The 24,433-nt window shown below is 41.0% G+C and overlaps 1 protein-coding gene across 1 annotated transcript in view; it reads left to right on the forward strand.

The window, feature by feature from the left end:
* Positions 1 to 24,433, forward strand: part of CDH8 (cadherin 8) — a 159,315-nt gene that overhangs the window by 32,814 nt on the left and 102,068 nt on the right. The gene's annotated exons all lie outside the window — the stretch shown is intronic.

Raw genomic sequence — 24,433 nt, forward strand, 5'->3', positions numbered from 1 at the left:
GAAGATTTCAAAGGAATTAATCTTTATTTTCACTTAAAAAAATGTCTAGCTGTTCATTGTTATTTAAGATACTGGTCAGCCTCACAAATGAATGAGACTTTCTCTGCTGGAAATAGGAATTTCAGAAAATTAGTTTCTTTCTAAACTCAGGAGATTAATAAGCTGAATAGAGACTCTGTGCTGTTGTATCTGTTTATTTGAGACATCCATTGTTCTTGGAATTCTCTTGGAGCTCAGTGAACATTTGCATTACAACAAACACACCTTTTATTACCAAGACTTTGACACAGCTGGGCAGGTCTGGAGCAGGGAACTTGCTTCTCTGTTCCTCTTAGTATTCATCTTATTTCATCACACTGGGTTCATGTGGCATAAAAATGGGATGCACTTCACTGAAAAGATGTGAATTTATCCTCAGAAATATGCAGTTGGGTGTACCCTGAGATGAGAGAGTCACTTTTAGTATCTATATTGGCTTTTCAAGCAGCAATAAAGGAAACTCTGCAATAATAACTGAGCACTTGTGACTGGCAAACACACTCCTGCAGCTCAGAACTGGAATATGAATGGGCACCACAGGAGGTTTGCCCATTTCTGATGAAAACAGTTTTAACAGCATGAATTTATGAATCTGCTCAGTGCAAATGAGAGTTTATTATGCTGAGAGTCCAAAAATGATGCTTCATTTATTAAATTAATACAAAAATGTTATTCAGATAGTGTTGGAGAGTTTTGTAGACCTTCCTGAATATCAGAGCTGAGGCTGAAACCATTGACTTGGGTTATGGGAGGTAATGGAAAGCAGGACAACCTGCCAAAAACTTCTTATTCTTTGCTTGATTGAAATGAATGTGTATTTGGAACAGCACCTGTCACAGTTTCCCAATCTGTGCACTAGAGAAAATGGTGCTTGCCCATTTTGAAATTTCTGGGTTTGTTTAATGAAAGCTTTCTGTAATTTTTTTGCTCTATAAAAAAGCTTTTGCCCTTTTCAGATTATTCCTCCACCACATGGGTCTGCTGCAGTTATTGCTGCAAGATTTGAAGCATTGACATCTACTGCAGTACAGTCTGAAGTAGCTTCGAGTTTCCATGGGTATGGTAGAATTCATAACACAAAATCCAGGCAAATTTGATACCTAGTGCCACATAACTGTGAGTCTTCTTGCCAGATTTGGATATCCAGCCTGCCAGCTGCACTGTGCACTGCCCAGCTCATTCAAACCATATGCCTTGAGCAAACAATCAGCAAAGTGTGTTAAAAGCTCTGAGAAGTACCACATTAGCCATACGTCAGCCAGCTGCATGTCCTGCCCTATTAATTTCAATAAAAGCTTACCCCTTCAAAAGTGATTTTTTGACTTCTTTGTTCTAAAAATACAGCTTAAATAAAATCTGTGCATCTGCAGTTAGGTTTACAGCAACAAATTTATTCTATCTGCAAAATAATATTGAAATTTTGGTTCAGTTTTAAAAGTTTCCCTAGAGACAGAAGAATCCATTACAAGCTTTTCCTCTAGCTGGAAAGGAAACAGTCACTCATGAGCACCCTAAAGCCATTTGTAGCACATATTCTTCATACTCTTGAGGGACTCTTGCCAGGAGTAGAATACTCAGTCTTGTGCCATGAGAAAAATGAAAAATGTATGTATTGTTTTTCTCCCTTTTGTTGGGTTTAGCTGATGCTCACCCTGCTGGAGTCACTACCCCGAGGCTGTTTGCAAGAGTGAGTCAAGAATACACTGGTGGTAATAAACATGTAAACTGTGTATTTGTATGGCTCCCTACATCTGTGAGGCACTGCTTTGTTTCTACACCTCTGTATATTTGTTTTATGTGGTTAAAATGGATTCTCTGGTGTTTATATTTATAGAGCCACAGATTGTTTTTATCTGCATATCAGACGAAGGGGTGAATATATAAAAAAAAAGAGATAGCAGTGCCAATGTGACAGGTACAAAATACTTTCTCTGGGCCCAGGGTAGCATTATTTTAGATTCAGTTTTGTAGGGTTAAAAAACCACAAGAACAGTGCATATTAATATAAATGTTACAGCATCTCTGAGCGGGAATGAAATATTTTTTTCCAAGCTGTTTCAGCTAAGTAAAAAAGAGAAGCAAGTATATTGTGAATGAAACATTTTCAGTGCTGATTTTTACCTACATGGTCTTCTTCTTTGATCCTCTGAAATATTTTATCAATGTTGCAAGTGCTAAGGCAGAACAGCAGAGCAGCCTACTGGGGTTAGTTGTCTGCTCTCCACAGTGCTCACAGTTAAGCCAAAGTGAGGCCTAATTAGACAGGTAAATTCAATCTACTTTCTATCAGTCAGACTGATTTATACCAATATTAATATCACCCTGCAATGGTAGGGGGAAAAAATCTTCAAATATTAGTGGTAGCAGAGAATCTGACAGACTTTTATTGTTTCTTTTCACTGGAGCGTCTCAGTGCCTAGGAAAGGCTGAGGGAGCTGCGGCTGCTCGGCCTGGAGAGGAGCCCCGGGGAGAGGGGCCTCAGCCCTGGCTGTCCCTGTGTGTCCCTCTGTCCCCCTGTCTGTCCCCCTGTCTGTCCCTGTCTGTCTGTCCCTGTGTGTCCCTGTCTGTCTGTCCCTGTGTGCAGGGAGGGCAGAGCAGGCCCAGGCCCTGCTCAGGCCCAGCCATGGCCCCAGAGCCACGGGCAGGGCCTGAGCCCAGGAGCTGCCCCTGCCCAGGAGGCAGAACTGCTGCCCTGGGCAGTGCCAGCCCTGAGCAGATGGTGACAGAGGCTGTGCAGGCTCTCCCTGGGGACACTGCAGAGCCACAGGGACACACTGCTGTGCCCTGGGCTCTGGGATGGCCCTGCTGGAGCAGGGAGGGGACACCAGAGCAGCCCCCTCAGCCTCTCCCATCCTGGGATTGTGTTTTATTTCTCTCTTGATCTGTGAAAGTTCTCACAGTTCTGCTCTACAGGCCTCATTGTTTATCCTTTGTTTCTGCTCATCTTATCTCGTCACAAACCTTTAATGACTTTATTGGGTAGTTTATAGACTCAGCTTTCAGTTTCCTTTTTCCTTCCATCCAAGGTCAGAATACATCTTGAATTGGCACAAGGTATCTCACTGTTCTACACAGCTTAAAGTTACTAAAGCTCCTTCTTTGTGCAGTAGCTCTGGATAGTTGGTCTCCTCCAAATTCTGGTCCCCAGTTTTAACAATGTCAGACATAGTTTAAGACACTGGCAGATTCTTGGAGATTTACTTGTGGTGGAAGTGACTGAAAATCCAACAGCCTTTTACCAGGTCTTGACTGTGGCTATGAAGTCTTAAGACAGGTCTGCAGAGAGATAATAACTGATAAAAATATGTGTTTATAAAGGTTGCTTCAAGGTTGGTGATGTGGCTCCCTGCAGAAGAATTCCTCCAGTGTTAAACTGATGCTACACTGGATGAGAGCCAACCAGCTCTGAACTTGCTCTTAAAAACCTGGAGCTGGAGATCTTTTCAGAGAATACATCTGTATTGCTAATTTGCACCTTGAAGGAGGAAATTGGCTGGAGAGTTGGTGAGAATGAATAAATTGATTCACAGTCGGCTGACAACTCCCCGTGTCTGACTTTCTGTGAAACATCTGTGGGTGATGCCACCACAAAATTTGACTGCTGGCTCGCAAGCTGGTCTGCTATCAATATGTGATTAAAAACCTGTTGCTCAGGTATATGAACTGGATTTGTGGCACTGCTTTCCAGATTGCTTTGTCTGGCTTTGAATGGCTGATAAAGGGGCTGGAGCAGAGCAAGGAAAAACCTTTTTCTTCAAAAAATGTCATCTCTGCTGATTCTCATGGATGTGCAAGCAGAATAATGCAGCAGAAAAATCAAGCCCAGATCTGAAAGCAATGATTTATCCAGAAAATATTTTTCTTTATAAAAAGTTTTCTTTTTACAGTTTTAGAGAGAAAAATAATGAAGATGAGTAAGTTTTAGCAAGTATTACAAGGTGAAATTTCTAACAGCTAAATCATTAAATGCACTCATTTGTAAACATCAGTGATGGAGATGACAAGTTGTATAGATCACAATTCTTCTCTTCTTGTCATGAAGAGTAGTGCTTTATTATTTGAGTAATCATGCAGCACAGCCCAGGATTTAGATTCCTCAAGAAAAAGATTTGCAATGTTCATGAATGTATGGATGTATTAGTATTTCATTAAAAAATTATGAAGTTTATGAAAATTATGAAAATTTCTGAGTGCTGAACTCAGAAAAAAAATTATTAGTTTCTAAAATGTGTTGCTTGTACACTGAATAAAACTATAATGTCAACCAGTCAGACAGGCCTGTGAATCTAATGCTCCTGCACATCATATATTAAAGATTTTCCTGATTTGTGTCTGCAGTAGACAAAGAATACTCATGTTTGTGCCACTTTAATCCATGAGGAAGGTGCAGAATGCACTCAGAAAAATGGACTTATGTTAAGCACACTTAGTAAGTTCTTTTTTCATCCTGAGAATTGCCTAGTTTCATACAAAGATTAAATGAGACAAGAGACTCAGATGTCCTGGCAGCCTATACTTGGTGCTGAAGAATGAATGGATTAAATATATGAAATTCTTAGCGAGTATCTTTCTGCAGAGGAAAACATAACATTATGCAATTACACAGTATGGGTATTTAAATTTATTCAGCCCTTGTAGGATCTGCCTGTGGTGTCTTTTCCACCCCAAACAGACATTATTGTAGCTTTATTCTGAGAAGCAATTTGCCATATCACAGCTGGTCATCAGTGAGGCATTGTAGCCCTAATTCCATGGCTGGCCCTCAGCGGGGCATTGTGCTTCCCTGTGCTGCTCTGTGCCAGGACACACTCGGTTCTCACTGCAGGGAGGAGCTTGGATGTGGATTTGTTGGGAGCACAGGCTGCAAGTTTGTTTTTTCAGGCTAAAGGGAAGGACTATTAACCACAAACTCGAGAGCCTCTGATTTTATAATTGGAAATCAATTGGGCAAAGCCTAGTTTTGCATATGCGACCTCTTCCTGTGACTGTATCCCAGAATGGTTCTCTCCTGAAATGATTTGCTCAACAATTTTGCATTAACAGCTAATCTGTTTGCAAAATCAGTTTGAAATACTAAATTACCTGTGTGCTTTTGGCGACCACATAGAAAAAAAGTTTAACCAGCATGGAATTATCTGAACGGCATTTTTTTGGTAATTTACATTTTAATCTCATTGTTCATTTGCTTTAATTAAAAGCCATCACAAAAGTTATTGGCGCAGTGGAGTTGCAGTGACTTTGGTAAGGGCACAGCGGGGCCAATTACAGCTGGAGTTTATATTGTTCTCTGGTGTCCAGGGAGGGTAAAATGCAGCTCGAGTGTGTTAAGCCAGACATTGCTAAAAGACTTTTTTACTCAACTGGTTTGGCCACCGTGGGCCTGTGTGGTGGTGTGGGCTCATTTCTATCCTGATTACCCTGGTGTTTGGGAATGCTCGGGTGGCAGGGATAGAGCATTGCCCATTGTTATATTTCCTATTATTATTTCTCTGCTATTGTGCACAGAGAGCTGCTTAGCTCTCTAAACAAGAGGTGCCTGGCCAGTGTATTTAATACCAATGACCTTCAGATGCAGGGCTGGGGGAACAGGACCCAAAATCTGTTTTGTTTCCTGGAAAGTGAACTATTCAAACTGTTATAAGTGACAAGTTCCTCAGGGGCCAGAGTGGGACCAGTGTTATTTAATATCTTCATTTAGGACATGGGTGAATTGATGGAATGGGTGGATTAGATCAGAGATTAGGAAGAAGTGAGGGTGGGCAGGCCCTGGCACAGGGTGCCCAGAGCAGCTGGGGCTGCCCCTGGATCCCTGGCAATGCCCAAGGCCAGGTTGGACATTGGGGCTTGGAGCAGCCTAGAACAGTGGGAGGTGTCCCTGCCACTGTTGCTTTTTCCTGTATTTACAATGCTTGATGTTATACAAACATGTCAATATATAAAATATGTTAGTGTTCTGGTTAATTTTATGCTGGAACTAGAAAGATCTTTCCATGTTAAAATGCAAGTTCCTTATTATTACCTCAGTAATATTTTTTATTTTTAATTTACAATAATTAATTCATTGTGGTGGGAGCAATTTATATGCCAAGAAGGAGGAATGAAAAAATAATCTATTGGGTTTCCTCTTTCTATCTGAGGTCTCATTATCTGTGCAAGTTTATTATTTACTACCCCAGAATAGTGCTGTTGTAAAATGTGCAAGAATATTTGAGATTTGTTGCATGATAGGGCTGAATTGAATTGAATTGGATCTAAGTAACTGCAAATGTGGCTGGTTTCATCTTTATCAGCTTATCTAAGCTTCTGCACTTAAAGGCTTCTGTCAGTTCAAAGCACAGGCACTGCTTGGTTGAACAGAGCTAAACTATGGTAGCACTTCTTAGCCTTTCAAAAATAACTCTAATTTTAATTCAAACATATGTACTACAGAACTTGGAGGAGTTTAGATATGCATCAATTAAAAATTCCTTTCTGTTTTTATAATATAAGGAGGCACAAAAAAAGGAAACATATCAAAGCTCTTGAAGTTTAATTTTAGTTTTCTCAAAAATCGTGTCTTCTTTCCATGTGAACAAATGTAATTGAGTTCTTTCCCCATTCCCTTGCTTAAAATTAAAAAAAAAAATCACTAAAATATAAATCAAGATATAGCATCAAAGAGCAATTTTGTCAATACAGGCATTTGGGGAGATTCTTAGAATGTTGGAATAATTATAACATTGGATTTCTGTTCAGCTTAGGGATAGACAAAAATTTGCTACTCCAGAGCATACTGAGATATCCGAGTGCATTTCTGCTTTTGAAATGATGGCAGAGCCTACAAGTGCAGCAGGATTAAAATGGCTTTTTTTTTTTTTTTTTTTTTGCCTTTGGTTTTGGTTTGTTTGCATCTCCAGTTTTGATAGTTTTTACTTCAGCTGGACATCGTGGCACGTTCACAGCAGAGCTGAACCTTTTGATTGCATTTTTCTCAAAGGGCTGAAATATGGGCCAGATATGGATCACAAATAGATCCTTTCTAAAAGAGCATCAAATGTACGGCTGGAGATTTCCACAGCGAGAGCAAATTCAGCCTAATTCATTTGCTAGTGAAATATATTCAAAGCAATCCCAGGAAGGGCTGTGCACAGCAATGGCTGGGTGTGTGCATCAAGACTTGTAATCCAAAATCCTTTGGCCAAGGTAGGCTCTGTGAAAGATAAGCAGGAAGAAATTATTAGGAAGAGACTGTTAAAGAACTAAGGAGATCTCAAGTCTGATAATTTCTTTTCCTTTCCCAAAACTCAGTCCATCAAATTCACACTCCTGTGTGGTATTTGCCATTTATGAAAACTTGACCCTTAAAGATTTACTGTATAAGGTGAGAATATGTTTTGAAAATGTAATATTGTCATTTCTGGAAAAAAATAGGCAGTTGGATCCCCTGTAGTGTTTGTGCACTCAGCCTGGGATGGTGAGAGCCAAGGGATTATGTCCAGGAAGCTGCCTGTGGTGCCTTGAGATCAGTGCTTGACCCTGAGGAAGGGATCCTTCATCCATGGTGGCCCTGTCCCCCTCCCTGTGGTGCAGCACAGTCCTAGTCACAAATCCCAGATGGGTCTCAGAGAAAGCAGCAGGATGCTCCCTTATGCACAGTGCCCCAAATGATGGGAAACAAAATAGGCGAAAAAAAAAAAGGAGAAAACAAAACTTGAGAGATTGGTTTGAGCATGTGAGGCCTTGACACCATGGGGTGACCCTGTCTCTTGGCAGTCTCTGAGCACAGGGATCAATTGTGCCCATCCTTCCCTGAGCCTCCTGCATGTGCTCCATGTTCCCTGGCACCTGACAATGTGTCTATTGATTTCCACTGATGTTTGCTGGGGGAAAATTATTGCCTTTACGGGAGAGATTTCTCTGTGCTCAATGTGGATTGCTGAGGAACTGGAAGGGACCCCTGTCACTGGAATGATGTAATGTAATTTAGGAGGAGACAATATGGGGATGTTTGTCATCCTGTGATGCAGCTCAAAGATTTTCATTACAAACTACAAAAAAAGTAATAAATTAAAGGCTTTTCTAAATCCTACACAGGAAGAAGTTCAGTAGGTATTCTGCATACGGAATTTACTCCAATCTCAACTCTCCCTGCTGGGATTATTCAAATTGTGCAGAGATATGCCGAGTCATAGTTGTGACATCCTTTATCACAGAGCCACAATACACAATTTTGTTTAAGATATACTAATAGGACATATCTTGATCTTTACAACTCAGGAGCACAATCTAAGATGTTATTTTGGAGTTAAATTGGTATGTACTAGATAAATGATTAGGATGTGGTTACTTAGCTTCTGTTAATTTGAAGCTAGGTGACAAGAGGCTCAATGTGAGTGACCAGTGGTGCTGCAGCAAAGAAAGCCACCAGGATGCTGGGTCATACAGCAAGGGCATCCCCAGCAGAGACAGAGTCATTGTTCCTCTCCTGGATGATGTTGGGAGTCTTGGGCTCAGTTTTGGTCCCTGCTATGCAAAAAAGAGGTGGAGAGGCTGGAGAGGGCCCAGAGGAGGGCCACAAAAGTAATCCAAAGGCTGGAAAGCTGCCATACACGGAAAGGCTGGGAGGACTGGATTCAGCCTTCAAAGGGGAAGGGTTAGGGGAGAACTCGACTGTGTTCCAGTATTTAAATGACAGCTGCAAGGAAGATCTTAGAACCATGGATCAGCCTGAGTTGGAAGGACCACAAAGATTATCCTGTTCCACCCCTGCCATGGCAGGGACACCTTCCACTGTCCCAGGCTGCTCCCAGCCCCAGTGTCCAACCTGGACATCCTTGGGCACTGCCAGGGATCCAGGGGCAGCCCCAGCTGCTCTGGGCACCCTGTGCCAAGGCCTGCCCACCTTGCCAGGGAACAATTCCTCTCTAATCTCTAAACCAAACCTGTCAGATTGGAGCTATTCCCCTTTTTTACCAAGAGTCACATGGAAAAGATGAGGGGCAGTGGGTAAAATTTCCTTGTGGGGAGATTCCAAGTAGGAAGGATAATTTTCACAATGTGAACAATCAGCCATTGGAATATTCTCCCCAGGGAAGTGGTGGATTCCCCAACATGGGGTATTTCTCAGACTCAGCTGCACAGGTTGAATCTGAAAATCTGGACCATCTTGTCTAGACCATGCTTTCACCATGCTCTGGCCAATAAAGATTGAACCAGATGATCTTTGAGGTCCCTTCCATCCTGCTGTTCTATGATTCCATGAAGAGTTTAAAGCACTCAATAAGATGAATGTTTGCTGTCCACTCCCGAGTCGAATGCCAATTCTTGTTTATGACATTATAAAGTTAAAAAGAAAGTCCAATAATTGTCTCCAGCAGACTCATTTGCATTATTTCCTCCTAGTAATTACATGAACAATGGGGATTCTCTACCTAAGAGCAAAATACATGTTGATCTGTATGTGCTGAAATATAATCACAGCAAATGTGTTTTAATTATGTGCAGAAGTAAAGGCACGGCAGAAAGCTGCTCTAATATCTACAGAATGAGTTACAACCTAAAAGGACTAAAACATTAAAATAAAGCTGGTTCCAATAAAGAAAATAATTAAATTATGATAAACAAATGAAATGAAATTGCTTTATTTTTGTTGGAAGGAAAAGTTTAATTGGGGGATTTTTGTAGGCAGTAGGGATGGCTTTGCTTTTAAAGGAAATAAAAATTTAATTCTCCTAGAACTTGAGTGCTGTTTCTGAGATAAATGACAGATTTTCATTTCATGTGCAGTTGAAAAGTTGAGGGGAAAAGACACTTTTGTGTCACTCAAAATACAAATTCTTAAAATACCAAAAAATGTTTTGGGATAGGCATAGCATTTTAATTAGATGAAAATGAGACCCCTTACACGATAACAAACAAAATTCATTTAAAAGGAAACATTCTATTTACATTTTAAACATACTAACAAAGAGAAACACTTAAGAAGAATAAAATTATTGCATATGCAGGTATAAAAAGCTTCTCAATGAAAAATGACATTGAAGAAAGCAACATGTTGAGAAAAATACTGTCTTGGTCCTTCTTTAAACTCTTTTTTCCCTAAATCAACTTTTTAGTAGCATGAATGGTTGGTGTCACTAAATCATTATTCTTCTCCTGAAAAAAAAAATATATATATAGGTGAAAAAAAATCTATGCTGCTTGAAGGGTAAGGCTGGTATTTTGGGGGTGTCTTCTTGGTGATCTGAGCAGCCATCCTCAGGACCTTTAAGTGCTCAGTTTGTTCTGTGTTGGGCCTCCATTTCTGTGAGAGTTTCCCCAGCAGTGGAACGGGCAGATGATTTTTGCTTAGCAGTGGAGATGCTCTCTTGGTTACTGTGGTGACACATTTGGCACGTGTGATGTCCCTGTATTCTCAGATCTGGATGTTGATAAGGTCCCCTTGATTGCTGGAAGACAAATAAAAGGCTTGTTCTGGTCTGTGGGAAGCTGGGAGTGAATTGCTGCTGTTCAGGATGTGTGATCACTCAGCTCTGCACCCCAGGGCTGGATGACATGGCCACTCTGATGATGACTCTCTTTGCTTGGACTATCAATATAAAGTGTCACTTCTAGAAGGGAATCAAGCCAGAAGAGAGCTTTAGCCATAGGCAGGGAGAGGAAACTAGCTTGGCAGGAAGATTCAAGGCAGAATAAATAAAGTCTGGGAGTATTCTTAGCAAAAAAATACAGTCACTCTTGAATAGAATGTTATCCAAGTCAGGTATTGTTTCTGGGGAAAAAAAAAAACCAACTCAGAGGCTCCATATCCATCTCTTCTGCAGTCAGAGAAGGTATTGAAATCCATGTGATCTCTGCAGAATTGTAGCCTGCCTTACAGAATGTAACTCTGTGTTCTTCTTGGTTTCAACCAGCTGCTATCCTGATTTCCTTTCATGCAGATTTTCTGGAAAAGCTTCTTCCCACCAAGCAACTCCCCCATCCCTCTGACGGTGAGGGATTGCTTCTCTAGTGCTTCCCCACAGGCCTTAAAATTCAGGAATTGTCAAATCTCTTGTAAACAAGAGCAGGAAATGGAAAGAAATGTAATTATCAAATGTAAAACTCTCCAGGTAACCCTTAGAGTGAATATTTTCACAAGCATTCTTGGACTATTGGGGCATTTTTCCTCTTTGCTGAAGACTGTGGTTTGTTTGGTGTTTTTAAAAGAAAGGAAAAAGAAAAGCTCCAACCATCTTGTAATCAATAAACTGGCATCTGGAAGTTAAATATTCTCAGCTTCATTTTCTGTGGCAAGATTTAAATTGCCTAACACTCCTGTAACTTTTTTCTCCATGTGTTTTAGGAGCCATATGCTTGGTATTTATTTTCTTTTGTTTCTTCCTGCCTTGCCATGTATTTACCCCAGATATTTCTATTTCTTAGTTGTTTTCAGCATCCAAACTGGCTGATATTTGTCCTTTGAGTTTCACTACCAGTGTCCCTTTGAAACTACATTTCAGCAGATAGAAGAAAGCTGAGATATGAGGATTTTTTTTTCTTGTGAAAATATAGCATAATTTAGCTGGAGGCTTTTTACATTTATATCTATTATCCATCACCTAATCTGCATAACCTCACTCCTTTTTATTAATAAGGGACAGATGTTAGACTTGGAACTATTTAACTCTTATATAAAAGTTATTTTTGAGGAATGAAAAGTAAGTACACTGCACGGAATACAATTTCACTATAATTTTTCATTTTGCCTTGAAAACAGAGATTCTTTTTAGATCCAGAGAATGGTTAGAATTAATATTGTGTTCCTCTAAACTGTTTAGAACTGGACTGAATTGAGACCAGAGTGGCAAACAGCTAGTGAGGTTTAAAAAGTTCCAGGTCAGCTGTAAGAAATCCCAGGTATTCATGGATCTGGTGGCAATGGACCTTTAAATGGGGATTTCCATCCATCCTTGTGGATACCACAGTCTCTACAACTGGGGTCAATTTGTAAGGGGCTGCTTGTGTACCAACTGAAACCTAAGAATTTTCTGGTCTTTCTGAATTCTTTCACAGACCTGGACCTGTTTGTTAAACCTGCATATCAATAATATATGAAACCAAAGCAGAATATATAACTGACCCAGGAGCTCTGCTTTTCTCATGGATTTCTCTGCTATTATTGGGAATGTCAGTGCTGCAGTCCCACAGAATTGTTGTGTGTTTTCTCTTGGGTTTTGTGCTGGTTAGAAGTGCAGGGTTTCATTCAACCTAATTATTTTGTCTTGAAAATAATTCTTGAGCTTGTTGTAGCACTGCATTCACACTTCCTCATCACGCAGTCAGGAAAGGAAAGGAGACTGGGGAAGCCAGGGGCTTTCCCTGCTCAGCCCCCTTGCCAGCCCTGCTGCTGTATAATCAGCAGCAGTTATGCACCAGGCTGGAGAAAATGATGGCTCCAAGCATTCCTGTCCTTCTGCCTTTTCCTGAGAGCAGCTACCAGTGAGTTCACTTGGCACAGCTGAGACAGGCAGCTCTGGGCCAGCTGGTGAGCACTCACCAAGCCACAGAGCACGGGTGAGGTATTTAAATAGCCTGGCATTTTTAGTGTGGGTGGAAAAATTTGGTTTAATGGTGCTGTGATTGTGATTCCTGACTGGCCGTGGTTCCAGCAGATCTCAAAACAGAGTAACCTTTGATGAGCCAGGATGTGTTTGTTAACTCAATCAGTTTTTGTGTCGGAATATTCCTGACAAGACTGACCAAGTGTGCATTTGCACTGCTGATATTTTGTTGAAGAACTTCATGCAGCAGATTAGCTTTTTCCTTCAATGTCCATTTGCATACCCAATAATCCCATCTCCATAGGCAAACAAAACATTCCATCTCCTATATCCTGAGTAAATGTAAAAAGGCAGCTTTACCGACTTGATAAATAATCTCAAACATTTTACTTTCCTTCAGGGTCTTGCTATTTTCAACACTTTATTATCTACCAGTCAAATAATTGGTAATCTCGTTATTTATCTCATTTGTATGGAAGTCAGTTGCACCTCTATTAGTTATCAGAAAAAATATAAAAAATAAACTTGTAGGCCAGTGGTAAACTCTGACTTTAGTTGGGCTATAAATTGTGGACTCACAATATGAATTAATAACTAGATATTAGTTGTGAAGGGTTTTTTTGAGGGGGGTGTCTTTTCTGCTGTATCATTCTTACAAGTCTTTGTGCTTCTCATAGAGTTTTGTCCCTTCAAATCTGAGAGAGAGGCTCCTACTGAGGTGCTCGGATCAGGCCCTAAAATCATTCAAATGAAAAAGAAAAACAATCTCAGGACTAGAAATTTGTGAAGGCATTCAGCTCTGTTTTTCTGATGAGTTGGACTCATACTGAATCCATAGGTGGCAACTGCAGAAATTAGCCAATGTCTTAGAAAGTTTTTGGTTTTTTTCCCCCAAACTATGTATTTTGGGTTCATTCTTCCTTGACTCTGGTTTTGAAGCAGGGAAGGTGAAAAAACCCCATTTGCTATTTCCCCATCAACAGAGGAGAGTGAGGTAAGGCTCACTGGGAAAGGCTCTAGCACACAATGTTAGAGTCCTTGTGAGGGCAAGGACCTCAATGTGTTATTGCAGTACAGATAATTAATAACCATTATTTACAGCTCAGAACTGACTGCACTCGTCCCCTGCCCGGCTGCCATTTGGTGCTCTCAGCACATTTCCCTCAGGAACTTCAGCTGAAATAGCAGCAACCTTCATAAGATATTTGGATTTTGTTTCATTCTTGTATCCAGGGTATTATTTGGATCATTTAAGAGCTTAACTTCCTTTCTCAATATTGTACCTCTTCTTCATCTTTTTAAAGGTGGCATTTTTGTGGGCTTTTTATCCTGAGCACACATTTTATTAGAGAAACCTCAGTGAAATCTTTGGAGATCTTCAAAGTTCTCCCTCATGCAGTTGTTTCCTTTTTTTATGGAATTTATGTTCTCCAGTGGGCAGCCTGATGATCAGTTCTTTGAAGGAGAGGGGAACACACATCCTGTGTACTTGAAAGGTCATCAGAAATCATTATTTAGCCTTATATACCTCAAGTTTGTAAGAAATTCTCAGGGTCCAGCCCTGGGCCAGCACAGCAGGGACCTGGAGCTGCTCAGAGAGCGCAGAGGAGGCACCAGGGTGAGCAGAGGGATGGAGCAGCTCTGCTGGGAGGAAAGGCTGGCACAGCTGGCACTGCTCACTGCACAGGAGAAGCTTTGGCTGAGCTCAGGGTGGCCCTGCAGGGCCTGAAGGAGCTGCAGAAAAGATGGAGAGAGACAATTGCCAAGGGCTGGAGGGCCAGGAGCCAGGGAATGGCTCCCAGTGCCAGAGGGCAGGGCTGGGTGGGATCTTGGAATGAGGAATTGTTCCCTGGCAGGGTGGGCAGGCCCTGGCACAGGGTGCCCAGAGCAGCTGGGGCTGCCCCTGGATCCTTGGCAGTGCCCAAGGATGTCCAGGTTGGACACTGGGGCACTGGATGGGCTTAAAGGTCCCTCCCAACCTCACCCATTCTGGGATTCTGTGATTCTTTGCCTGCTGTCTTTACCATAGTGAGTATCCTCTCCTTCCAGGGGAATGCAGGACAGCTGCTCACCCATCCTTCCTTCAAGGAGCATTAGGGACAGCAGGGAACAGCTGAATGGGGACAGGACCATGTGGGGTTTGGGCTGTTCCCTGCTCACAAAGTGCTACGAGCTCCCCCCAGCTTGTGTGGGCAGAGCAAACCACAGTGATTCAGCCATCATTAAATTAGTGCAGATGTCTCCTGCAGCCTCCCACAGGAGTCTTTCCATGAGCTCAGACAATTTGGATAAAGGTCTAGACTAAATCATTGCTAAGTCTATATGGATTCTGGCTGGATTGGGATTGACATGTGTTACACACTTCTAGCTCCTGGGATCCTGATTTGTATACAAGTTGGCTGTATCCATGCTGAGCCAGAGCTTCTGTTTTGATGGGATGCTGACCCCAGATTTTGGATGTTTGGAAGGTAGCTCAGGTGATCACAGGTAGCTCAGGTGCTTATAAATAGACATAAAGACTCTGAACAGTTCCCACACTTATAGCACTGCTAATTTTGCTTCCTTTGAAACAAATTAGGTTAGCTGATGTGTCAAAAAAAGGTGATAATTGTCCCTGAGACTCGAGTCTCCAAATGTCCTGGGCAGGGACTGCAGGGCTCAATACAAGTTGTTATAGGATCAGAGATAATACATCAGTAGGAATGAAACCCTGCTGGAGCAGGGGCAGTGCTTCATTTCTGCATATTTAATACAGTCGATGTGTAATGGTTTGTGCATCCTCTCCCTGCTCAATTCTTCCAGAAAAGCATTAACAAATGCAGAAGCAATGATCTTTCTCTAGTGGTTTAAGGAATATTTCAAATTTAATGGTGTTGCAAATTGATTGCATTATGAGAGACATAACCTTTGCGAGAGAGTTAGTAAGAAATTCACAGGAATGCATGACTTAGTGGAAATGCATGGGAAATTACATTAGGAGGCTTTGGAAACCACACAAGTGATGAGGCAAATAACTCCTTGTGAAACTGCATGAAATGATAATAACTAGTTTCAACCAGGTTCCTCCAAATAACTTACAATTCTGCATGAGTTATCCCTAATAAACATCTAACTGCAAGAAAAGAGGGAAAAATAATCAAATTATCCTCATGTTACATCTATTCATTCTGATGTATGACACTCTGATGTTGCTATGTAATTGCAAAGCGAGCAGCTCTGAAGAGCTGGTTCTGGTTTGTTTGACATCTCATAAGGAGTTTGTTTTGTAGCATTTCCTAGTTGTGTTTATTTTCACATTCTAAGTAATTTGAAAGATATTTCAAGTAAGAAAAAATTGCTACTGCACCCCTGTGAACAGTTCACAGGTTAGTGTAAGTGCACTAGAAATCAGTCATATTGTCACCTGTAAGCAGATAGTTTATAAGAGAAGCAATATGTAAGTACCCACAATTTAATTTTTCAGCTCTCTTTATTTCACTGTTACCTTCTCAACAGCTTTCAATTTTAGCTCGAGCTGGCTGCAGAGCTGATGTTTATATTTCTGCACTGTAGCTGTGTTTGACAGCCAATTGCTAGAGAAGAGCTTTCTATTTGCACTGCCAGCTTTACACATTATGTGGTTTTAGACAGTACTTACTTCCTTGTTCAGACACTGAAGGATCTTAAGCAGTAATCTTAAATTTGAAAAATTACCTTCCCCAAAAAAAGGTATTTTACTGCTTTCAGGCTGGTTTTATTAAATATTATTAGCAGAAGACATCCTGCATGGATTTAAAATTCTTTTATTAAAAAGGAAGACAGGTTAAATATATTATCTCTGGGACCCTCCCAATCATTTTGAGCAAAACATGAGAAGAACCCAGGCTGCTGAAAGCAGCTAAAAGCAGGACCTTGAAGGATTTTAAAATCATGACAGCTTAATATGTTTAAATAAATAGAAATATCTTCTCTGCTTTGACCACTCTGGCCTGCTGTACTTTTCTGTGCCTTGGCTGATCTAGGCTCTAAGCTTGTCTAGTTTGGCAGATTTTTTAAGCAGCCTTCAAATTACTGCTGTGCCTACGTAGTGATTAACTTTTTTATTCCTCTTCTGCCATCCAAAGACTATGTGTTCTGAGCTATGGCTTTGACATTCACTTGAGGAAATCATTTCAACTACACAAAGAAGTCTTGGTGCTCAACTGCAGTGAACTCTGGGCCTGAGAATGAAGCCTGGCAAGTTGTAATGAGCTTTTAAGGAGGAAAGGAAAAATACAGCTCAAAAAACAAGGCAGAAAAGCTCAGAACATGGTGAATAAGATGATGATGATTAAATGGACGACAGAGTAGGATTTGGGATGTGGGAACAGCTGAGCTTCTGGCTAGCCTGTGGAATGGGAATTCCTGCAGCTTATGGTTTTGTACAGCCAACTCTGTATTTTGTCTGTATTGAGGATGGATCATCAAGTTAGCCTCTGCTGGCAATAAAATTGACAGCCCAAAGGGAAGAGCCCTCTGAAGTCATTCCTGGAGGCTTCACAAGCCTTACATGTAGCAAAAAAACTACAGCATAGTTTGTGTCCAAGACTGACAAGCTGGAGGAAGGAGAAAATGGCTTTGCTGCTCTTTCTCTGAGTTGGGGAGAGAGTGACAAGTGCAGGAGGAGGCACTGTTAATTATAATGCCTGAAGCACTGGAATTGTTAATGTAAGAGCTTGACCCCAAACAGTGGGAGATGACAGACACTTTTTTTCCCCCATAAAGACACAAAAGAGGGAATGTGTTTTACAAGACTAAAGCTGCATGCAATTTTTGAGGCTCTCTGTGCCCAGCTCTCAGATCTCCTGTGGTGAACCACTGCTCACTGTAGATGAAATAATAGGGAAGTAAATGACATGGGAAAGGATTCCTCTTTGGCAGCGTGGCACAACTTCATCTCATGCTTCCAAGTGTCAGGAACAGTTGGGTTAAAAAAATCCAGAGCTGCTTCCAGGAGCGGTGTGTGCTGGAACAGGGGAAAGGAACAGCAGTCTGGCTTCAGAAATAGTTGCATGAACTCCCAGCTGGGCAGAGAGCCAGCTACAAAGAGGTGCCAGCCATCTGAGGCCACTTGACACAGGACATTTGGGCGTTAAGGAGCCGCGGGAAGCGGGGACTGGAGGCGTCAGGCCAAGCTGTGGTGGGACAGGGTCAGGTGTGGCACGGCGCTCTCAGGACAGAAGGGAAGACAGATGGTATTCCCAAATGGAAAGGGCCAAGGCCAGAGCTAGGCAAACAGAAGCTTTAGCTGTCATCTGGCTGAACATAAGGACTTCGAAACAGCAAGGTATGTGAGGAATGCGTGCAGGAAAAATCAGGCTGAGAGCGGGGTTGGGTGGGAGCAAAGCACCTTGTCCTTGTCACCATCACAGCCACAGGTGGGGCTGGGGAGCTGTGGGAGGCTTTGCATCTGGGACGTGGTTTGTTCTTTCCTGGGCTGCTCCCCTGGCAGGGGGAACACAACAGTGAAACAGCACCAGAAATACCTAAAAATTCTAATTGCAAATTGGTATGGAGATAAATGCATGAAGCTGTCTAAGAATGGCTTGAGTAGTCCCACGGTCTGGATGTTTTTTCCTAAAGTGAGTCTTTGCGAGACTGAATGTGAGTTTATCTCTTCCTCTATTCCTCCCATCTGTAAAAACAAGTAGGGCTGTATTTTTTTTCTCCCAAGACACTAAACCAAATTAGATATTAAAGATTGTTAAATCAGCCTGGTGAGGAAGGCAATAAATGATACAGAAAGGACCAATGGCACTGTGACCAGGAAGGATTCAGATCAAGATTCAGGTTCCAAGCCAGGTTCCTGAGCTTTTTCCTTACATCAGCTGGTCATAGTCAGTGGATTAAAATAACCTGGCTGTTAGAACACAGGCTTGTCTGCAGTTTTCAAACAGCAGATCACTTCAGTGTACTGTGGGATGATACCAAAAGGTAAGCAATGAAAAGTCATTTGTGCACAGTTGCAGCATAAATATAAACAGAGACAGAATTAGCAAATCAAATAGAATAAAAAAGCAGTAGCAAAGAATAAACAGAAACATTAAAGAAGCCATCTGGAATCAAAGATACTCAAATGACATGGTAGGAAACTGAGGCAGACAAAAGCAGAGATTACACTCTTAAATGAAATTGTTAGGGAAATTATTGCTTTAATTCCCTTTGAATCTGGTTATGAAACTGCAGCTGAGAAGTGTGAGCAGTAATGTTTTCTGACAGTTACTCCAGAGGCTTCCACTTACATGATTCCTGGATCTTAAATGGAACCTTTGTCATCCATGGACATGTCTGTTTCCCTTCTGAAAGTGTTCCAAGGACTGACATTATGTCAAGAGCATCAGCTCTGTGCCCCAATTTGTCATTACCCTGAATAATAATGCAGAATATTTAATTCTCTTCTTCCCCATTGTGCACTTATAATTCCCATTACTAAAGATGGGACCAGGCTATCCGCTGAGAAAATGTAAGATTGAAATATTAAATTGAAATTAAATTCACTTTATTAATCCTGTGTTGTGTGGAAGCAAATCAAATCTATTTAATATTGTTTAATTAGGAATGACTCTTTAAACTGTGGGTCAACAATAAATATATTCATTGTCCATGATGTGTCAGAGAACATCAACAATACCCAGAAAAACTTTCAGTAACTCCTAAAGAGGATCATGTTGTTAGGAAAAAAAACATCCCTGCAAAGCCATGTACAGAAAGCAACACCTGAAGAGTAAGGTGCATTACAGTTTTTGAAAGCATTTTGAAGCCCAGCATACAGGTTTTGATATATATATATATAAAATGGTTGTAAAAGTCACTAAAACCCTTCCATACTTTCACAGAATGAGTGAGAGCTTCTTAGAAGCCAGCAGTTTCAGAAAAGAGTCATAAAAAGCTGAAAATTCCATCTCAAAGTCCATTAAATGGGGTCTGCCTCATAAATGAGGAGTTTTATTGCAAGGCAAAGGTAAAAAATGGAAGAAGAACCTGAAGCATTAGGACAGGCTGGTGTCTGTGAGACATCAGGTGAAAATTGGCGAGGCACCCTTCAAAGAAAAGGTTCCAGAGTTAGGACAGGCAAGGGTGATGCAAATTTTAAAATTGAGTTTTAAGGGCAGATGATTCCTTTTCCCTTGAAACAAGAACGGGGTAATTCCCTTGTAATTACATGAGGATGAATTAATTACTTTCTAACAAACTCAAATAAAAACTTGACTACATAATACCGCCTTCTCTTGCCTTAATTAAAAATGTCCAGGAGCATTTTCATAGTGTGTAGATGCTTCCCCACATGAAATGTCTCAATGTCTCTACATTTATGCCTTTTTTTTTTTTTTTACTGATACAAAGAAATTTGGATTACAGCTCCTCCCACTGATGAGGGATCTATTATGGGCTGTTGTGTATCAAGCTGAGCATCAGCACCACACACCTGAGAGGGCTGGAAGTGCCCAATCCTCCTGGAGAGGAAAACCCAACAGCTTTCTGCTCATCTGGGCATGGGCCAGCCCCAAGTGCAGGATGCACTCTCCTGATGGTGAACACATGGAATTCTTTGTGCTGAGCAGCCTGTTGCTTTGGCTGCCATGGGTTTGCCAGGTAGCTGAGTGAGAGCAGGTGAGACAGCTCCCATCTGCAGGGGAGCTCTGAATCTGCTTAGAATTGCAAAGGAGCTTCACCAACCTCGCTCCCTGCCTTTGTCCATGCATTAATGCCTGGCTGAAAATGCAGTTTGGAGCCAAGGACTTGCTAAGAAAACCTTGTCTGAAATATGCTGAACAAAGTGTTATGGAATAGGAAAATTTAATAACAGTCCCACACTCCTGGAGTTGTGTTTTACTGCAGAGTGGTGTTTTACTTTTGTATCTGCAGAATGTAGAGGCTCTTAGAATCAGTTTCATCTCTGCAGTTTTTCTGGCATGGATTTTAATTATACATGTTTGCAATGTATGTACATGAAAGACTATAAATGCATTTTATACCCTTGGATAGTGTGTTGGCAAGAGTTTTTGATGTGCATTAGTGAAAGCAATGTTAATTTTGTGGCAGCACCCTGTGTGTGCTGTTCCTGTTAGCCCTGGCTTCATTGTTCACCATCTGTATTATCAGATAGAACAGCAAAGGAATTAATAAAGACTAGAAATTGCTCTAGTCTGAGGGTTCATTTGGTATGAAGGTAATTTTTTAGGGAAAAAAATGATCTGTGCTGAGGCTACAGGGGAGCTATTAGTAAGGTATTAATACAGGGCATCTGCATCACCATTAAAGCTCAGAGCTGGTCCAAAGTCACTCCTGTCTGCTTGAAACCAGGCATGAAGTGGGTGATGGACCTGCATCTGTTGCTTTAAGAGACACAGGTGAGTGGATTTATAGTCCCCAGGCAGGGCAGTGATGGAGGAAGATGATTTCACTTCCTTTGAAGTCTAATGAAGTGAATCTCACATAATGGAAGTGATTTTACCTCTCTCTGAACACGATGAGGTTCTCCAGTAAATGTGTTTGTTTGTTTTGGGGTGCTCTCTGGCAGTGGGACGCTGGGGCAGACACAGACATTTTCTGTTTCAAGCAGAAATTCTCGTTGCATCTGGATGTTGCTCTGAAAAAGGTCAGCTTTCAAGTATAGGTGCAGCAAATAAAGCTGCAGATGTGGAAAGCAGTTTCATATTTACATTTGTGAGGCTTTTTGAGCAGAAAGCACTATTCATTTCTCATATTCATTATGCCCTTCTATCATTCACCTAGATCCTATATAATTATGTGTTTAATGATCTTCACCCTTCACACGAACACAGCTTGCTGAAGCTTGACTCTTGCAGTAAATTATCATTCATGTCTGGTAGGAGAGAGAAAATATTACTTGGGGAAAATGCTGTGCTATCTGACTTAAGATTTCAGTCTGTGATAGAACTTTGTGATGATGACTTAATCTTAAATCTAAACAATAAAATGATTTTGGAGAAGTGGCTCTTCCAGTGGTAATTTGTTATCATATTTTGATATTAGAGTGTAAGGACTTAAAAACCCAGAAAAGCTACCCTAATTATTTAATTCAGTTTGGATGCTCCCTATATATTATAGTAAATGACACATTTATGTCTTGTTTTTTATTAAAGGATTTCAAAAAAAAAAGAAAAAAAATATTTCTACTATAAATCTTTGGGTAAAAAACTGATCTTCCACTCATCAGACTTAGTTTCAACTTTAATATTATGAAATGCTACTATCTCTTGTACTCTATGTTTAGCCCTTCACCTTGTAGGGTTTCAAACAGCAATACTTGAATAACAAATAGTAATTCTTGCTTTTAATAGAACGGAATTTAACTTATTTGAAGAAATCTTATTAATGGTAATCATAGACATTTTTATCATTTTATCTGTTGGTATATCACTGGAAATGCAAAGGTTTTATAGCTCTGCATTAATATCTACCAGAACTGATTTCTGAACCATAACTGCTGTTGGACATTATGGGTAAAACCTGAGATTACACAGACAGCCTCTCTTACTTATTAGCAAATAGCAAATTCTAAAATGTTTAAGCCTTCTCAAATGTCTATGTGGGAAATCTGGTTTATTCTTAAAACTTCAGATTTTAGCTTTTTATTGTGTGGCTGGGTGAGCTGAGATGTTCCCAGTTCCTCTGCTGAGCTGTGGGTGTCCAGACAATGCTGTGATATTACATCACTCTAACTCAGCTCTGAGCATGCTGCCAAAACCTTCATATGCAATGTTAATGCCATATAGATTTTATTCAGGGAGCAAACAGATGCTTAAAGATAAACAATCTGTTTAAAACACAGATTCTGGATTGATCTTTACAGGCTCTGGGGCCCTGAAAATGAGGGTCATAAGGACAATAATCTTAAAGGCAAAAGGAGTTGGGTTAGCTCTCTGAGCAGACCAAACTGTGACACCAACCAAGAGGAGAGGGCAGTAAATGGGGCTGATTGTTCTCAAGTAGGAGCTGATGGCAGGTGCAAAAAGAAAACCAGATTGAACTTTTGGAAAAGGGACTCAGCTGTCACTTGACATCTCTGTGTACGTTCCTGTGGGCTGGGTAGGAAGAGTGAACTGGATTGACTCATGCATATTCACAGCTAGAGTGCTCTGAAAAAGTTGTTAAAACAATGCTGAGGTAATAAAATGCTGCCCAGCAAAACAGAGAGGATGAGTTTACACCTCGTGTGGTCCGTGGGAGTTGTGCCATTATTGCAGAGCAGGGAATGCACTGGTGGCCAGGATTGCACTGGGAATGCACTGCTGGCCAGGATTGCACTGGGAATGTACTGGTGGCCAGGATTGCACTGGGAATGTACTGGTGGCCAGGATTGCACTGGGAATGTACTGCTGGCCAGGATTGCACTGGGAATGCACTGCGTGGCCAGGATTGCACTGGGAATGTACTGGTGGCCAAGATTGCACTGGGAATGTACTGGTGGCCAGGATTGTCCTGGGAATGCACCGGTGGCCAGGATTGCACTGGGAATGCACCGGTGGCCAGGATTGCACTGGGAATGTACTGGTGGCCAAGATTGTACTGGGAATGCACTGGTGGCCAGGATTTCACTGGGAATGCACTGGTGGCCAGGATTTTGTGTCTGTAACAAACCAGATCAGCAGGGAAACCAGCCCTGGCTGCTGCTGTCCATGTGCTCATTGCAACAGACAGAGCTTTGTGTTTGCTGAGCTCTTGAACAGCTGAATTCCTGAACAGGTGAGCTGTAGATGCAGCTGCTCGTGACCAGTTGTGGACAGAAGGACCTGCAGAGCCACTTGTGCCACCAGAATCTCCTGTGGTTTGGCTGTAGCTGGTGTTACAAGGCTTTTTCCACACCTATTTTAATATCCTAAAGCCAGCTCTCATTCTAAATGATGCTGCTGCCTGGCCCTGGCAACCCCTGCTATCAATTGAGAGTAAAATGCATAACCAGCAACAACTTCTGTTGAGCTGTCTGCACAGAATGAGCAAACAGGAAAAAGCCTTTAGTGCTGGTTGTAACTCATGCTGCAACCTAAGCAAGTTGGACATATTTCCTTCAGACTCTCTTTTGTGAGGCAGAGATAAATAATGATAGATGCAAGTTACATTTTTAATGATGTTATTCACTTCTTATTGATCATGTTGAGTGTGTTAGACCTAACAGTAAACAGAATTTAAACCCCTGTTACTGGGTATTCAAGTTATTATCCTGTATTTTTCAATGTGTTGACAGTGATACATATGATCTAACCAATTCCCATTCTCACAACTTAAAAATTATTGGAGATAATCTGATATTCAGTATTTGGCTCTGAGCCTGCAAAAAAAAATCAATCTAAGTCCTTTGTCCCCTGGTTTTTAATTAATAAAACCATTAAAAATAATAAATATATTTCTCATACTGCTTCAGTTTATTATAATTCTCTCTTGTATTTTGAAAAGCCAAATAGAAATTTAATACAATTTTTTTTCCTGATGGGGCTTTGAGGAGAATGGGAAGTTGTGTGCAAGGGTTCTTCTACTTTTGGAATAAAGATCTTAGAACCTTTCAGGTTCTGCACAGATCTGAGTTGTGATAGAGTTTTTAATTTCTGTGACAAGATTCCATAGATGCCAATGTTCAACCATTTCCAGTCACCTGGAAATAAGTTGAAAGTAATAACTTAAAATAAGAGGTTAGAGTAAAACATATGTTATGGTTAACCCTTCCCTCACCCTTTGATCTAATAGGTTAAGGACATTTTGTACTTGATCCTTTGGGCTGATAATGGTTCTGAAAGCATTTATATTTTAGAATGGGGATTTAAAATATATATAACAGCTGCTTTTTAAATAGGAAGTCTAATTATGCCTATGATTGCATCAATTTTTGATTAGTA

This window comes from Serinus canaria, chromosome 11 (genome assembly GCF_022539315.1).
Source record: "Serinus canaria isolate serCan28SL12 chromosome 11, serCan2020, whole genome shotgun sequence".
NCBI lineage: Eukaryota > Metazoa > Chordata > Aves > Passeriformes > Fringillidae > Serinus > Serinus canaria.